At 38.0% G+C, this 12,972-nt stretch overlaps 1 protein-coding gene across 1 annotated transcript in view; it reads right to left on the bottom strand.

The window, feature by feature from the left end:
- LOC136207427 (pentatricopeptide repeat-containing protein At1g63080, mitochondrial-like) overlaps window positions 1-12,972 on the bottom strand; it is a 31,583-nt gene that overhangs the window by 9,626 nt on the left and 8,985 nt on the right. The window lies entirely within an intron of this gene.

Below are 12,972 nucleotides of genomic sequence, written 5' to 3'. Positions count from 1 at the left end.
GGTTTGATTAGCTTCAAGAGCATTTAATTCCTTAGTCATGGCTTCTAACCATTTCGGATCAGATTTAGCTTCAGAATAGGATTTGGGTTCATGAATTTTGTGAAGGTTGACAAGGTATGCTTCATGAATGGCTGTGAAAGTAAAACTGGCTTCTGAATCTGCTACCACAGTATTCAAAACGAAGTCATTGTATTTTGTTGGCTTTTTGATGATTCTAGAGGTGTGTCTCTGAACAGGTAGAATTTGAACAGATGGTGGAGATATAGGTACATCAGAAGGAGTTGAGGGTTGGATGAAAGGACTGTCATTAAGATCTATATCTTGATTGACATCTTGGTTTTGTTGAATTGGTTATGGAGAATGTGATTTAAGAGGTCTAGGGGCAGATTGATAATGACAATCAGATTCATCTGTTACAACAGATGGGAAAAGGAGTGTATTATTGTTTTGAACATCAGTATCAGCAATTTGTGTGAGATTTTTGTAGGGAAACATCTCCTCTTGAAAATGTATGTCACGAGAGACGACAAGCTTTTGTGTAGATAAATTATAGGTTTTAAAACCTTTTTGATGTGGAGCATTGCCAAGGTAAATGGCCGGAAATGATCTATCCTCAAATTTGGACTTATGAGGATTAGTATTGGTTATATAACATGAACATCCAAACACTTTCAACTGATCATAAGGTGGTGATTGATCGTAAAGTTTTTGATAAGGACTGATCCAACCAAGTACCTTTGTAGGCATGATGTTGATCAACACAGTGGCTTGAAGTAATGCTTCCCCCCAAAACTCAATGGGAAGACCAGCCTGCATAAGCAATGCTCTGCCAGTCTCTTTAAGGTGTCTGTGCTTGCGTTCCACTATGCCATTCTGCTGTGGAGTGTAAGCACAAGTTCGTTGATGAATAATCCCATGAGTATGCAATACATTCTGACAAGAGGTACGTACAAACTCAGTCCCATTGTCAGTGCGAATGTTCTTGATATTGATCTCAAACTGAGTTTTGATCATATTAATGAAAACAGAAATCAAGTGAGGCACTTCAGTCTTATGCTTGAATAGCATGGTCCAGGTGTTTCTAGTATAGTCATCAACCAAAGTGAGCATATATCTATCCCCTGTGAGTGAATGTTTATGAAAAGGCCCCCAACAATCTATATGAACTAGTTCGAAAGGTTTATGTGTTTGAGAAGTACTAGTAGGAAAAGGTTTTCTATGCTGCTTGGACCTTAGGCAAATATCACAATCATCATGCTCATTACAATTGTCAAATATAGGGATATATTTCTGTTTATGAACAAATACATGGCCTAGCCGTCTATGCCATAAACTGCCATTATTTGTAGCACTAGTAGTATGTAAAACAGTACTAGAAACAGGACTAGAAATGACATTATTGGAAATGGAATCAAAATGACCATTGGACAAATGGTATAAGTGGTCTTGTTGTGTTCCTTCAGCTAGAATATGTTTAGAGATAGGGTCCTGCAAAATACATTTATAAGGTGTAAATGTCATTTGCAAACCAGTATCCTTCGGTAGTTGTGCAACTGAAAGCAAGTTATAATCAAAACAATCAATGAACAGGACATTATGCAGTATGAGATTAGAGCCTATCTCCACATCTCCAATCTTGTTAACAAGCTTGACTGAACCATCAGGTAGGTAAACCTTTCTTGCTTTGTCCAAACTTCTAATGCTAGAGAAGTTGTTTATGGAGCTGCTCATATGAGTGGTAGCTCCTGAATCAATTATCCATACAGCTTGACTGTTGTGGCAGTTATGATTCACAGATAGTAAGTAAGTCTTAGGCATACCTGAGCTGGATGCATAATGGCTATTCTCTCCTGTATCCTTGGTACGAGCAAAAGCAGTGAAATCAACCTGGTTTTTGCCTTTATTCTTCTTGTATTTCTGAATTTCTTGTTGAATCAATTTCTGCATCTCTTTCTCATCATCTGAATCAGTGGAGCTTTCATCAAATGGAGTCTGTGCTTCATGAGTAAGAAGAGCTTTTGCTGGAGGACCAGCTGGACCAGTCTTCTTGGATCCTGTCCACCAATCAGGATATCCATGGATGCGAAAGCATGTGCTGCGATCATGCTTCTTGCGTTTGCAATAATCACAGTAGAGATTACTTTTGTCTTCTTTTTGTTTGTTGACAGATCTAGGAACTGCAGGTGCAGTCACTGCATTAGGTTGTTTGTTAGCAGTTGCAATATGAGCAAAATCCGCCTTGCCATCAGTTGTTGACTCCTTTTGTTTCTCAATTCGCAATAGCATAGAGAATGCGCGATTGACATTTGGCATTGGATCCATCAGGAGTATCTGATTGCGAACATGCTCAAACTCAATGTTCAATCCACATAAGAATTGCAAAAGTTTATCCTCATCACATCTACTCTGTATCAATTCTCTGGCACCACCACATTTGCAATTGAGAATCGGTTTGAGAGCCAAAATTTCATCCACAATCGCTTCAGTTTATTAAAAAAATGCAGTTACAGTCATCTGTCCTTGTGTGATGCTGTTTAATTCCTTTTTAAGATGAAAATACAAATGACCATTGTCCTCTACATATCCATGCTCAAGTTCTTTCCACAGAGCCCGTGCAGTAGGAGCAAATAGAAAAGTATCCTGCAATTCTTTACTTAAGCAGTTCATAATCCAGGAAAACACTAGATTATCCACCTGTATCCAATCTTCATATGCATCAATATTAGTATCAGGATCTGGTATTTCCTCATCCTTAAGCACAAAATTAGTGCGCTTCTTAACACTGAGGGCGATAAGCATGGATCGACGCCAAGAAATATAGTTAGATCCATTCATAGGTGTATTCACAAGTATAGAACCTGGATTATCATAATGTCGCACAGATTTGAAGATTTCTGGTGTCGAATGAATTTCACTTCGTCGATCAGGACGTTGCGTTGATGGATTTGATGGATTCAGTCCGACTTGAATCAAATCTGCTTCAGCTTCATGATTACGACTGGTTTCAGCATTAGGTTTTTTATTTTTCTGTTTCGAAGACTTAATCGGTGGTGCTGTAATTTCTTCATCTTCTTCAATATCATCGAGGAAGAAATCATCTCTACCTCGTACAACATTGACGTAGCTTCTTCCTTTCGTCATTTGGATAGCAATTTGGATCTAATTTCCTTCTTGCTCTGATACCATGTAAAAACTCTTCATAACCAAAGAGCCAAAGAGCTTTGAGAAATATCTTTTTATCGAATTGATTTTTATTGAAGTGAGGAACTGCTTATATAGCAGATTACAGGGAAATCTGAGCTGAGTAAAGCCTAAGCTGAGCTGAGCTGAGTAACGCCTAAGCTGAGCTGAGCTAGGCTGAGTTGTAAACAAAATATAAAATTGATTCTATATTTCTAACATGTTAGTGTCCCCACTGGCATAACATTCAGTAAAGCTGCTGCGTTTTTATCCTAGTGGCAGTCAGCTCATGTTTGTACCTAGCAACGTCACCCACATATGCAGATTGGGGCGGATCATTAGTCTCGCCCTCAGGCGAATCGATATAAGATAAATTTGGATGGCACGCTGTTCAGGGAGTTAGGTATCGGGGGATACGACTTTGTCGTGCGGGACGTGGGAGGAGTCTTTGTGGCAGCTGCAAATGGTATTTTTTGGTGTCCGCTAGATCCTCTGCTTATCAAAGCCTTGTCCTTCAAGGAAGCCCCGAGCTGGTTAAAGTCAAAAGGTTGGGTGAATTTAGAGCTCGACTCGGACTGACAAATACTAGTGTACGCATTTCAATGAAAAACTAGTGGCAGTTCGACATTGGAGCATGTTATTGGCGACTACCAGTCTCTATTTTAAGACCTAGCGACTCCTTCGGTCAAGTTTATTCGTCGGTCATTATTATTAAGGAAAAATAAAAATTCCATAAATCATGATGGATTTTTTTTGATAGAATCGTGGTGGAATTATATCTACATATTTTTAGTAAACTCTCTTTTTTTCCAATTGCAGTAAACTTTTTTTTCGAAAAAAGAGGAAATTTATTTGAATAAAGCGTCTGGAGGTGGTGGTGGTGAGCATTGTGGAGTAGATCGGACTCTGAGAAGTGATTTTGGGATGAACTGCAAAACCCTAACAATAGCATATTAGAATTAGGTATTTGTTTGATTTGGGAATTTTAACTTTATTAAAAAAGTCATTTGGACCCTCTCAATTTAGAAAACGACTGAAATAGGCCACGAAACTTTTTCAAATTTATATTAACAGTCACCTCAATCTTTAATCCTGAGCATTAAATAACTAGCAATTATTGGGTTTTTATCATGTCAACTTTGAGATAGTATCAAAATGAGTCAATCCTAAGTCCAACTCAATAATCTTCGTGTCATAATCATGTTACCTAATCGGGTCAGTATCGATTTTGTGTCATGTTTTCAGATCATATGTTAATACTAACCATCTAATATCATGTTGATGGCTCATATAATGTGTTTATAATAATATAGAGGTTCAAGTCGTGTTTATTATAATTGTAATTTTATTACCTTTATTAATAGTGGTGATATGTAAAAACATGAGGAAATATAACAATGGTTATAAATATTCGTATAATTTAATGTCAATTTCGAGTTAGCATGTCAATCCTAACCCAACTCAAAAATTTACGTGTCAATTTTCTATCAATCAAAAAATGATATAGTACTTACTAAGCTAAATGCAAATACAATTATATGTGGATTTCGTATCGTGTAATCAGGTCGTATGTACTTTTACCACCTGTAAACATTATAATGTATCTAAACGGTCTACCGCAACAAATTAAAAATTTAAATGTGTACTTATAATTTATAATTTTTTGTCAACTCAATTAAAAATGTCCCCGAATCTGATTCTATTGTAATAAAGTGACTTTTATATCATTATGATAGTTTCAAGTATGTCCTACCCGGAGGGCGCATACCTAACTAACATTTTAGTTTGATTATCCTAACGAAATACAACAATGGGATTCACATTTGTACATAACATTTCATAAAAAAAGTTATTTTGTTTCTGTTTACATCTATTTTTAATTATTTGTAATTGAACTTAATGATAATTTGATTGATCATGGCCTAAGCCGATCATGGCCTCAAACTCTTCTTCCAGCGATGCACCATTTGCAATAGCTCATCTCTTTGATCGATCATCATTCACCCGCTTCCTCTCTCCGGAGTCTGCAAACTCAATTAAATCTGATCAGCCCAAGAAATCCACCTTTGCGGAGGTGCTAAGAGAATCGATCTCGATCCCTATTTGTACTCCGACGACAGCTCTGCCAATGGTCACGGAGGAGGGAGGATTTAAGGTGATCAACGTCCAACAAGACATCTATGATGCGAGAGTCATGTCCTTCCAACACTCGGTTATTGGGCGCATTTCACTGAATAAGGGTGATCGTCCCTGGAGACATGCGGAACTGAAGGAAAAACTAAGTCAAGTATGGAAATGCAATTTAAATTGGAAGCTTATTTCTCTAGGGAAGGGTTTTTATCAGATAATCATGCCTAATGAAGATGCAATTCAATCTATTTGGGGAAATGGTGCCATTTCACTTAAGCCGGGCATCATGAGGTTTTCTCCCTGGACTCCAGGATTTAACCCTGATTTGCACAAATCCTCCTCTGCCCAAGTATGGGTAAGGTTCTATAATTTACCCTGGGAGTTTTGGGATACTAGAATAATTGCTAGCTTGCTAGAGTTGTGGGAGTTCCTATCAGATTCGATCAAAACACTGTAAACGGCGAGTTTGGGCACTATGCTAGGGTCCTCATCGATGTTGATTTGGCTTGTGATCTTCAATCAAAGCTTCGGGTGGATATTTACAATCACAAACAATGGGTCTATTTAGAATATGAAAGACTTCCATCGCTCTATGGAACTTGTTCTTCTATTGGACACTTGTCGACGTAATGTAGGCGAAATATCGAGACTATAAGAATCCAGCCCTCAAAGGGAAAATAGTCCAAAGATCCCAAAGAACCAGTGATTCGTAAAAGCCAAACAACAGCTGAGGATAAACTCAAAGCCGTGAAATCGGTCAATACTAGTGAGAATTCTATGCAAATCATAGTTCATCACTCGGAAATACAAAATAAATTTGATCAAGGTAAGCTGCCAAAATCATGGGATGATTATAGTGAAGGAGAGGGTCGATCGGCTTCAGAATCTGAAGGAATTGCTATGCAGTTAACAACAGCTCTGCCTAAAGACTTTCTCGCAAAATCTCCCGAATGGGCACAACATGTTCTCAGAACTAAGAACAGAGAGATCAGTTTGTTAAACAGAAATGAGGGAACCGAATGGATTACAACGAGAAAGAAATCGTGTGCAAGAGATCCGATTCTAGTGCGAAGGGAGGGGCCAACTCTGTTATCAGTTCTCCATGATAGTTCTATACTGGAATTGTAGAGGCATTGGTAACTTGGGCACTCAACAAGCTTTGAGACTTCTCTGAAAAATAATAATCACCCAGACATGGTTTGTTTATCGGAGCCCATGGTTGATTTAGGCAGCATTCCTCGGAGGTTTTGGAACTCCATTGATATGCAGCTAGTTGCTAAAAATGATTGCAATTCTATATGGATCTTCTCCAGAGTCAGTTTCGTGAACAAATGCTCTATCATCTCTAGCCAGGAACAACACATCACAATCTTATACCGATCTGTTGGTAATGAATCCCAAATATCCTTTGTCTATGGAAGTAACTCATCGAGTAGGAGGCGGCATCTCTGGGAGTCAGTTTTGGCTATCAGAAGTTGCAATAAGAGGTTTTTTCTGGGGGACTTCAATGCGGTGACCGGTGCTCATGAAAAAACTGGGACGCCTCCTGCTGCTAGAAGTTGTAGAGATTTTCGAACCTTTATAAGTGAGGGGGAGCTGACTGAAGTTGACACCTCAAGGATGCAATACACCTAGTCTAATGGAAGAATGGGTGATGAGCATGTTGAATGCAAACTGGATAGGGCTCTGGTCAATGAAGATGTTTTGGATGGTTGGGACAGGGTTAGTTGTACCATTCTCCCTCGCAACAAATCAGATCATAGTCTGATTCTGCTTTCGTGTGCTTCTGGGCTAGCTAGAAAAGCTCGTTTCCATTTTCACACCATATGGATGACTCATAGCGGAATACACAAAGTCATAGCTGATCATTGGAAGGATAGTCACCTCTCACTTCCCCCAGCTCAGTTACTGTGTCACAAGCTCAGAACGCTAAGGCCCAAGCTCAGGCATTGGAACAAAATGGTCTTCGGGAATGTTGACAGAAACATTGAGGCTGCTATGAGAAAATTAGAGAATATTCAATCAGATATATCAAATTATGGGATGAACGAGGAGCGTCAAGGGATTGAGACTGAGGCTCAGCAGGAACTGGATCTGCACCTATATAGGCAGGAATTACTGTTCAGAGAAGAAAGCAGAGAAAAGTGGTTGGCAGCAGGTGATAGATACTCCAATTTTTTTCACAGGGTAGCCAAAATAAAAAAAAAGGTACAATCCTCTCTTAGCTCTCTATTAATCAATGGGTCTCTGGTGAGTGATGAAAATGCCATCTCCCAGCATGTGGTGGAGTATTATGCTTCTTTATTTACAGCATCAAGAAGAAGAATTGATTATACAACTATAGAGTCTGTCATCCCTAATTCTGTGACTGCTATGGATAATGACCTTCTCATCAAGAAACCGACGATGGTAGATATAAAGTCCGCAGTGTTTAGCATGAATTGTGACAGCTCCCCTGGGCCTGTGGGTTTGGTGGGGTCTTCTATCAACACTTTTGGGATATCGTAGGGCCAGATGTGTGTCAGATGGTTCATAGCTTTTTTGAAACTGGTTGTATGCTGCCTGGAATGAATTCTAGTCTCATTGCTCTCATTCCGAAGTTAGCTGGAGCAAATGAAATTCAAAATTTCCGTCCTGTGGCGATGGGAAATTTCAACTATAAAATCATATCCAAGATTTTATCTGACAGGCTGGAGCCCATTGCAGCGGGATTTATTTCAAACAATCAATTTGGTTTCATTGCATGCAGGAGCATTCACCACTGCATTGCTGCAGCGTCTGAGGGTATCAATATGTTAAAGAAGAAGTGTTTTGGTGGTAACATGGATGTGAAGATTGATATCAGGAAGGCCTTTGACACCCTCGTTTGGAACTTCCTTCTGGCAGTCTTGGACGCTTTTGGATTTTCCCTTCAATTCAGAAATTGGATTTTAGAGATCCTAAGGTCAGCTAGAATTTCCATTGCTATTGGAGGAGGAATCAAAGGGTATTTTGGATTCTCTTGTGGTGTTCGTCAAGGAGACCCTTTATCGTCAACTCTATTTGGGATAGCTGAAGATTTCTTGAGCAGATGGCTGTCAAAATTGGTTAGTGAAGGAAAGTTTGACGCAATGGCTTATACTGGAAACGACAATTTTCCCACTCGTCTACTGTATGCAGATGATATGATGTTGTTTGGTCAGGCTTCTATAAAAAACATGAAATGTATCAGGGACCTGATTGAATTCTATATGAATACTTCGAGGCAAGATGTTAATTGGGACAAATCCCAGGCACTTTTTGGTAATTTTATCAGTACCACCCGCAGAAATTGACTTCTTGGAATTCTGGGAGTCAATTTAACTAGCCTTCCATTTAATTACCTTGGGGTTCCGCTTTTCTAAGGAGCTCCAAAATCTCGTCATCTTCAGCCACTGGTTGACAAGTTTCTAAGCAAATTCAGTGCCTGGCGTGGCAAAGCCCTTTCCTTTGCATGCAGGCTTACTTTGATCAAATCATCTCTGATAGGGGCGCTCATTCACTCCTTTTTGGTTTACAAATGGCCTTATGATCTTATATCTCGGGTCAATAAGGAAGTTAGGAATTTTCTATGGACCGGAGACATAGATAAAAGGAAGCTAATCACTGTTCCTTGGAAAGTTTGCTGTCAACTGACTAAGAATGGTGGTTTGGGTATTAAAGATTACAGAACGTTTAATGCAGCATTGCTTGGGAAATTCTCTTGGGAGCTTATTCAGGGTCGAAGCCTCATCCCCTCTCTCTTGCGCAAACGTTTTCTGGAAAGATTGGGGATACCCAGAAAATTCATTTCTAATTCTTCCATTTGGACCTCTTCCAAGGCCATGTTTGATCAGATTCAGCTCAAAGTCATCTGGTGGTTCAATGATAATTCAAAACTGAATTTTTGGACAGACAGGTGGATTGATCCTACCATTGCTTATCAGGTAGAATTCCAAGGAAAATTCAGAGGAATCTATATGCACCTATTCATGAGTTTAGAATTAATGGAGCATGGAGGAACCTGAGTCTACTGCCTGATAATGTTCAGAATAGTGTTGAAGTCGTTGACAGCATCAGCAACGACGAGGAGGATACATGCATTTGGAGGCCATCGGAGTCTAGGAAGTTATCGGTTAAGAGTCTTTATCACTCGCTTCTTCCGCGAACCCCTGTGGACTGGCATGGTATGTTGTGGAATGTTTTATTCCGCTAAGGAGAGCTATCACGCGCTGGTTGTTGATCCATGGTAAATTAGTTGTTCAGGATCGTCTGCAATCGAAAGGTATTCTTCTAGCTCAACGATGTGAGTTGTGCAAGGAAGATGGCGAAAGCATGAACCATCTTTTCGTTTCCTGCAGAAAAGCCCTAGCGCTATGGAATATGGTATTCAATCTATTCGGTGTGGAGGATTGCAGAGGAAGTAATTTCCTGCATTTTTTCACCAATCTTCGAGCTATACGGATCAGGAAAGGTGTGAGAAAGGCTTGGATAAGAGCTGTTATAACCTGCATCTGGTTTATCTGGGCTACGAGGAACAAAGCCATATTCGACTCCGATCTCCATTCAATCCAAAATTTGTGCAGCAAACTGCTATATCTCGTTAATGACTGCAGGATTTCCTCATCTAGTAGCAGCCCGACATCTGAATCGGACTGCGTCACTATGAGATGGTTAGCCCCGCCTACCTCTTGGATTAAAGTCAACACGGATGGTGCTGCAGACCAATCGGGCTGGGCTGGTGCGGGAGGAGTGTTCAGAAATTGTAGAGGATTTGTGGTGGGCTGCTACGCCTTCCCTCTTGCAGATGCATCAGCTCCGATTGCTGAACTTCAGGCCATAATCTTCGCTATCAATGCGACTTGGGACAGAAATTGAAAAAAGCTATGGATTGAATCTGATTCTAGTTATGCAGTTCAACTGATCAGGAAAAAATCGATGGAGGTTCCATGGAAAATTAAGCGTGCTTAGATCCGATGTCTGCCCAAGCTCTCCAATATGCAATGGAGCATCACTCACATTTTCAGGGAAGGCAACCAAACAGCTGATCGGCTAGCAAGCTTCGGGAAAAATGCTAATGATTTGAACTGGTGGAGCACAGCGCCTCCATTATGTCAAGCTTTCATTTTTGACGATATTTGTAATGTGGCTCACATTCATTTTCTTTAAGTTTTTTCTCTCCTCTTCCCTCTCTTTGTACAAATTTTTTTTTTTTTTTTTTAATAATATTGGGTTGGTTGCTGCGCTGAGGGTGCCAACATAGTTGGGATGTTTAGCCGGCTTCCGCGTCCCAATATTTCATTAAAAAATGTATAATTTGATTAAATTTTTATTATATAGGTAGCCTAATTAAATAATGTCAGCTAAGAGGGACGGTTTTCTATTGAGACCTCCTATAATTTGATTAAATTTTTATTATGGATAGACTAATTAAATAATGTCAACTTATAGTTTAATTTGATTTAATTAAATTAAGTTTTATGTTGTTAGTTGGGTGGTTTTCAAATTGGTGACCTTCTGGTCAATAAGAAGACCGAAGTCAGTTAAGAGGGACGGTTTTCTATTGAGACCTCCTAGAAGTTAGTGGAAAGTGATAGTTGAAGATCATGTGTAGTTATTTAAGAAGTGGACATCACGGAGAGTGGTTGCCAAGACTTCAAAGCTATAAAAACCAAATTAATCTTCATTTTCAAACACAACAAAACCTAATTAAGACTGAACTCTACACAAGTTTATTTCCAATCATAAATTTCTGCACTTTTCTTTATTTCAACACATTTCCTCGTAATTTCTAGTTTATTTAAACAATTCAAATTCTTGCACTTTTTATTTTTGGCCTTCTTACAATTTCGTGACCTTCGTGCAATTTATTATTTTTTTTCTTTAGCTAAGCTCTTAATAATTTGGACCTTATGAAATTATTTTTCCTAACAATCATTTGACAGTCAGATATGACACATTCCAAAATTCGCACGTAATATAAATCGCTGACACGATCTTAATTTCATTTTCACCACAAAAGGGCTACAACAATTTCATAAATCTTTCTCTTTTAGATTGCATCTTTTTTCACCATCACATCAAACACTTTTCTAGGTTAGAATTGTATTTCTCGTATAGACCATGTCCACCTATTAACGAGATTAAATAACCCTTTGAATCTCTTTAAAAAAAATAATGATAAATTATATATATATATATATATATATATATATATATATATATATAATAAATAATGATAAATTGTATGCAAAATAAATTATAAATTATATATAAATTATATCAAATAATAATAAACTATATATAAATAATTATAATTATAATAAATAATAATAAATTATTGAACTGAAATTGTTGATACTGAATCTAAGATTCGAATACTAATAAATAGATTAAGATAAATAGATTTAACTAAATTAAGTGAAATTTTAAATATCAAAGAATACCATGATTTAATATATTATTTTATTCCTCAAAGACATGTATATTTTTTTAATCATTTTATTCGCGAGGAGCTGGACTCAAAAGCTCACGAGCAGGTGCAATTATAGATTCATGAACAAAATCGATTATAATGTTTATGAACATGCTCGTAAGCAAATTTGGTTCAATTTCCTTTTTAATAATAATTTTCTATGAAGAGGAAAATGTAAAATAACTTAGTTTTGTAGATTGTGTTAAAAGAAATTTCAAATCAATATAACTAGTGAAATGTTTGCGAACGAAGTTTATGAACTGAATTAATAAACTGTTCACGAGAAAAACTCATAAACAAGCTCACAAAGAACTCATGAGCAGCTCACGAACAGAATGTTAAGGTCGAGCTCGTCAATTTTTTTTATAAGTCGAGCATGAACAGGTCAAAGCTTGACTCGACTCGGTTACATCCCTTCCAACATGCAGGCAGGTGTTTCCCGTCTCCCAGATAGATAAACTCTGGAAAAATTCCCATGTCCTGCCATCCGTCCAATTTCAAAGAAAAAAAAAAAAAAAAGCATAAATTGGATAATCAACACAAAAACCTTCACTAGAAAGGCCATCTACTGCCCTTTAAGCAAATACAAATATATAATGATTCAATTACAAATTGTTTGACAAACCTAACACTGCCATAAACAGATGCTTAATCGGGAACTGAAATCATGTCATCATCCGCATGGTAAACAAGTTACGTGAACTCATTTCGTAGTTTGAAAATAACACTAGATGCTCAACGATCATGCAAAAGCAAAATAACATTGATGAAGAAAATGAGAGCGCCCCAATATAAAACATTAATTGGGAAGCGCAAGTGCCTGTTCTTGTTCCTGTGCCCCAAAAGTTGTATAAACACAGATTGACGGCTTTCTTTCAAACAATCAAAACCATCCGTTTGAAACAAAGCTGAAAAACAAAACTGTGTAACTAAATCAATTTGCATCACCAACAATATGAATCATTCACTCTACTGATGAAGTTCTCATGTAAGGAAAAAAACAAGGAAAAGATCAAAAGATTTTGGGACTAAGACCTGTTCCAAGATTTTGGGACTAAATCGTTAAAAAACAATAGCTCAAATTGAACAGTGGCCCAATCTTAAGATTTAAACGTCTCACAGAACAGTCTAGCCTGAGATTTGAACAAAGAAACACTTCTATGACCACTCAGAAAGCAAAATTTGAACTA

This window comes from Euphorbia lathyris, chromosome 9, assembly GCF_963576675.1.
Source record: "Euphorbia lathyris chromosome 9, ddEupLath1.1, whole genome shotgun sequence".
Taxonomy (NCBI): Eukaryota; Viridiplantae; Streptophyta; class Magnoliopsida; order Malpighiales; family Euphorbiaceae; genus Euphorbia; species Euphorbia lathyris.
This window is presented reverse-complemented; position numbering and strand designations above follow the sequence as displayed.